This window comes from Eptesicus fuscus, chromosome 4, assembly GCF_027574615.1.
Source record: "Eptesicus fuscus isolate TK198812 chromosome 4, DD_ASM_mEF_20220401, whole genome shotgun sequence".
NCBI lineage: Eukaryota > Metazoa > Chordata > Mammalia > Chiroptera > Vespertilionidae > Eptesicus > Eptesicus fuscus.
This window is the reverse complement of record NC_072476.1, coordinates 83,442,899-83,448,782: the sequence shown is the minus strand read 5'-3', so window position 1 is coordinate 83,448,782 and position 5,884 is coordinate 83,442,899. Positions and strand designations below refer to the sequence as shown.

At 42.3% G+C, this 5,884-nt stretch overlaps 1 pseudogene; it reads right to left on the bottom strand.

Moving 5' to 3' along the window:
• Positions 1-247: 247 nt before the first annotated feature.
• LOC114230127 (beclin-2-like) lies at positions 248-1,545 on the bottom strand (annotated as a pseudogene).
• Between the last annotated feature and the right edge of the window lie 4,339 nt (positions 1,546-5,884).

The following is a 5,884-nucleotide window of genomic DNA, read 5'->3' as shown; positions in this document are numbered from 1 at the left end:
TTGTCCAGGTGGTGAAGAAGGAAAGAGAAGGTACAAGGGAGGCAAAGTTGTGCTGGGGAAGTCAGCAATGGCTTTGGTTTGCTCTGGGCAATACTTTCATTCCTCTTAAATTAATATCTGTGTGGTTATTTATTATTAAAATTATAAACCTGTTATATTCTTCAGCTTTACAATTGATCTGATAAATTTTTCACAAGTAAAATATTTTAAAGTAAAAAAATATCCCTCTCCCATATAGAAAAAAAAGTTATTTTTGACAATACCTTAAGCAGACCCAAGCGAGACTCCACTTAAGATTTGTAAGCCTGAGCTTGAGTGCCTTTGTCCACTGCTCCTCCGTGTTCAAGTGGGTTCTGATGGAATAGAATTCACACTGGCTCCAGGCTCTTCTATCGGGCCTTTCTCCACATGGATCCTTAGGGCATGCAGAGACCTGGTCTGCCTTTCTCTGCTTCTTCCTTGAACTTCATGCAGTCCAAGAAAGCCATCTTCGCCTGGTCAAACTTGTTAGACAAGAGAGCACTCGGCCCCCTGGTACAGAACATGGGTAGTTCAGTGGGGCCTTCTGTTAAAGACTTCAGATAGGAGTGGTTTCCGCAGGGGATGAGTCCATACCTCTGAAATTCCTGACCAACTATGTTAGACAGGGCCAGGAGCAGCGGTGCTGTCTGCCCCCAGGCTGAGTTCATCTCATTCCAGCACCTGGGGACAGTGGGGAGGCAGCCCAATCTGAAGTCATTGATGACAGCCAAGGGGCCATCTTGACGAATCTCAAACATTGAACTGAAGGCGTTAGTTTTCTCTAGCCAAGCTAGCTGGGTCTGGGCACACCCCAGCCAGTTCTCTATGCTTCTCAGTTCGTCATGCGGTTCCAATTGTTGCCACTGCAGTTTACTGTAGTTCCTGTGGTACTGCCTTTCCTGCTGGTCCTGCATCTCAGTCTCTGCCTAGGCTGCCTCCAGAGCCACAGCTGCCCTTTCTCAGTTCTTCTTCACTTCCCTCAGCTCCTGGACCAGCCTCTCTTCCTCCAGCTCCACATCCTTCAGTAACTCCTGCAGTGTCTCCCTCTCATCCTCACTTATTCTCCTGCTACTCTCCAAATAGCATTTGTAGTTCTGACTGTCAGATTCTGAGGCAGTGAGTTGAGTGTCCAGCTGCTCCAAAAGACTGTCCGTACAGTCCTTACACAGGAAGTGGTCCAGATCTTCTTTACCAGAAAGGATGTCAAAAATGCCCCTATTGACCTTTTGGATGTTATTGAGAGTTCTCCCAGAGCCCAACTTCCCGAGCAGGGTGAAGTGAAGTGGCTGGAACTGTACCTGGACATCTTGCCATCGCCATGGAGAATCCTGCTAGAGGCACCATCTTGTAGTTTTTCAACATCTATCTCCACCCTGGTGGTAGAGCCTCATCTGGGGTTCTCCTGGCTCCCCCAGGGCTGAGGGGAGCTTTGAAGCTGCAGGTTCTTGGCTAAGTGTCAAGGCCTGAGGTCTCTGTAGACTGAGTCAGCTTCAGGGGCTGGAAAATGAAGTGGATGGAGGACATGGTGGAGGTCTTGACTTTCATCTTTGATGTAAGTTTTTCCCCAGTCTGATGTCTTTTTGATTTTTGATCCTTTGTATATGACCTGATGATGATCCTTGGAATAAGCTATATATATATTATTATATACTAGAGGCCCGGTGCATGAAATTCATGCACGGGGGGGATGTCCCTCAGTCCAGCTGGTACCCTCTCCAATCTGGGACCCCTCAAGGGATCTCCGACTGCCCGTTTAGGCCCGATCCTGAACGGGCAGTCGGACATCCCTCTTACAATCCAGGACTGCTGGCTCCCAACTGCTCGCCTGCCTGCCTTCCTGATTGTCCCTAACCGCTTCTACCTGCCAGCCTTATCACCCCCTAACCACTCCCTTGCCAGCCTGATTGATGCCTAACTGCTCCCCTGCCAGCCTCTTTGACCCTAACTTCCCTCCCCTGCAGGCCTGGTCACCCCTAAGTGCCCTCCCCTGCAGGCCTGGTCATCCCTAACTGCCCTCCCCTGCAGGCCTGGTTCCCCCCCAACTTCCCTCCCCTGCAGGCCTGGGTTCCACCAACTGCCCTTCCCTGCAGGCCCGGTTGCCCCCAACTTCCCTCCTCTGCTGGACTGATCACCCCTAACTGCCCTCTCCTGCAGGCTTGATTGCCCCCAACTGCCCTCCCTTGTAGGCCTGGTCCCTCCCAACTGCCCTCCCCTGCTGGCCATCTTGTGGCAGCCATCTTGTGTCCACATGGGGGCAGCCATCTTGTGTGTTGGAGTGATGGTCAATTTGCATATTACTCTTTTATTAGATAGGATATATAATATTATTATATTATATATGTCAATTATTTCCTCCTACAGTTTTCTTTCCAGAATTTCTATTATTTGGATGTTAGATTTTTTTGAATTGGCCCCCTCTAATTTTCTCATTTACTTCTGTTTTCTAGTTGTCCATCTTTTTTCTCTACTTCCCTGGATATGTCCTCAAAAAAGTGGTCCATTTCAGCATGGCACCTCAGTCTTTAACTGTACCTGCTGTCCCTTGGTCTACAGACTGTTTTATGCCCTTCAGAGAATAAATGTCAAGTGTCTTGCTGGGGTGAATGAGGGACAGTCACACCACTCTGCAGAACATAAAATAGGATCTGCAGGTCTAACAGCTTCTTAAAAAGTTTTCATATTTATCCCACTTTTTTAGGTACTGATTTTTGAGTCTTTGGGTTGTTTTGCACTAGTCATGGGATAACCTTTTTGGCTTTCCCCAATGCGAGCACAGAATTCAACTTTAACTGTCCTCTAGGGCACTTGTCTATTTGTTTTCCAGCTTCCAGAATTCTATTGTTGGTATTTCTTTCCCACTTTCTTTGTCATTGTGTTTTATGCTTTAAAACTTTTATTTTGTGGTTTTCTGTAGAGATGTTCCATGAATGTGCAAATAGCTCTATCATTAGCCAAAAGTTGCAATGTTTTTTTAATGTTCTAACTTGTCATTTATTTACCTTTTTTTGTGAATTGTCTGAACATATCTCTGACAATTTAACTATGATACCTTAGTGCTTTCCTTACTTATTTGCACAACCTTTTTCTTTGTTAGTGTATTTATCACTGACCTGCAATATCTATAGGATGATTGATTTCAAATCCTACTGCATTATCTGTGGTTCCTGTGGTTTAGAATGTACCCAGTCACAAAATGCTTAGATGGAGATGTATTGAAACATACTCTGAATCGTTTACCAATATACATATATTTAGAATCATAAAAAGAACAATCTTCAATTAGTAGGCTTTGAACTTGTGAGAGATATTGATCTTTATATTAATTTAATAAACTTCCATTGAACAATTGATATATGTGAAGCACCATCCCCCTGAGAGTACAAATTCCAAGGGTCTGAGTCCCTTACAGGATTTTCTGGAGAAAACAGATTCATAAATAACCATAAAACAATGAGAACTGATCTATCTCAGAGACACAACGCTGAGAACAACTCATTTGACCTGTGAGTTAGGAGGAATTGGGGAAGTCTTCAGAGTTAATGAGCTACCATTTGAGGTGGATCTTGAATGATGAATGGTGGTTTTGATAGAATGCAAAGGTGACAAACGCATCCCAGGCTGAAAAAAGACAATGTGCAAAGTGTTGCAGATTTTTTCAGGGAATGATGAAAAATCTATGGGGGTTGCTGAAGGTATAGAATACAAAAAGTTGAAACTGGACAGGATTTTAGAGAGAGTCCAGCCTAATCCACTGAATTTTACAGATTTGAAATCAGTCCTAGAGAAGTTATAAGTTGTCAAGATTCCATTCTTTTTTTTTTTTTAAATATATTTTATTGATTTTTCACAGAGAGGAAGAGAGAGGGATAGAGAGTTAGAAACATCGATGAGAGAGAAACATCGATCAGCAGCCTCCAGCACACCCCCTCCTGGGGATGTGCCCGCAACCAAGGTACATGCCCCTGACCGGGATCGAACCTGGGACCTTTCAGTCCGCAGGCCGACGCTCTATCCACTGAGCCAAACCGGTTTCGGCAAGATTCCATTCTTAGTGAAAGAACCAGGACTAAGGCACAATGTCTGACTTCTTTTGGAGCATTTTTTATATCACACAGTTCTTTACTTCTCACTACAGATAGAGACTACTTTCCTAAGAGCAAGTATGAAAAGAACTGATCAGAAGATCTAGGGGACACAATTAGGATTCCATTCTAATCTATTCCTAGAGGTTCCTTTGATGTGTTTTATTAAGGATTCTGAGGTTTACAGATAAAGCACATTATCTTAATTATGTCTGTCTATCATGGGCATAGGATGGGAGAAATGACATAGAATTATATCTATGAACAGGAACCACCTAATGGGGAAAATAAGATGGAAAAGAATACATCATATGTAATTTATGACTATTCTTATTTTGGCTTAGTTTAAATTATCAAATTTATTCTTTTGAAGAAGTCATTATATCCTGGATTAGATTATTTAAAACCTCTCCCTTTTCAACTTTCATTTCTTTTTCCATTTTAGTTTACTCTTTTAAATAGTGGGTATGCTTATTATTCAGTATTTGAGATTACACAAAACTATTCTTTTTTTTTTTTTTTTTTTTTACAAAACTATTCTTTAGTCACCTTGATGCCTTATGAATAGAGAGTCCATCAGTTTTTAACTTCCAAATTATTGGTATGCACAATTGTTGCAAATAAAACTCACTCTGCCAAATCTTGTTTATTTTGTCAATCAAGTAAATAGATATTTATTAATATACTGCATTTAAAAAATTTATTTCGAGAGTACATATATTAAAGCTGGGGACAGTGAAACATGGTAGGGCTTAGGAGAGAAGAAGCAACAGGAGAGAGCTAAGTAGGGCTGCTTCAGCTCTCTAGAAAAGTCAGAGAAAGGGGGCATGGAGATAGGTTCAGGGGTTTTGTGGCCCACTGTTCCCCTTGTTGAAAGTCCCTGGGGGTCCCCAGAGTTTTTGTGTTCTTTTTTTAAGTCTGTGCCTAAGAGAAGGGTGTGGGCGTGATCCAAGGAGGGCACACTCCAAAGAGTGTACACCAATATACTGCATTTTTATGTGTGTGTTTTGTTGTGTTAATTCATACCCGAGGATTTTTTCTCCATTGATTTTTTTTTAGAGAGTGGAAGGAAGGAAGGAAGAGAGAAAGAGAGAGGGAGGGAGGGAGGGAGGAAGGGAGGGAGGGAAGAGGGGAGTGGAGGGGAGGGCTAGAGGAGGGCTAGAGGAGGGAAGGGAAGGGAAGGGAAGGGAAGGGAAGGGAAGGGAAGGGAAGGGAAGGGAAGGGAAGGGAAGGGAAGGGAGAACCCTGATGTGAGAGAGACACATCAATTGGTTGCCTTCTGTAGGCGCCTGGACCAGGCTAGGACCGAACCTGCAACTCAGGTACTATGCCCTTGACTAGGAATCTAACTTGTGACCCTTCCGTGCCTGGGCCGATGCTCTAACCACTTAGCAACACTGGCCAGGGTTACATTTCTGATAAATGAAAAGAAATCAGATTTTCTTCAAACATTTGCTTGTTTGGAATCAGGTACATAAGTAGAAAAGACTTTCTATAATATGGCATGGTTTCAAAATCTATTATTACTTCCTACAAATATAGAGCATACAAAAGTTTCTCACCATTTTTCTAAGATTAACAATAGGGAGACAAGTGTTAATCTCTTAAAATACTATTTTAATTTTTCTAAATGTTTTCACAACCTATTTATTTTTATCCATATTTTTAGGTTATAAATATGTTTGTATTGAAATTTTAAAAGACCAATACTATTGTTCTATGTGATTTATCCTAAAATGTCATTCTATACTAATGAGGTAATTTATTTCTCCACTTTTCTA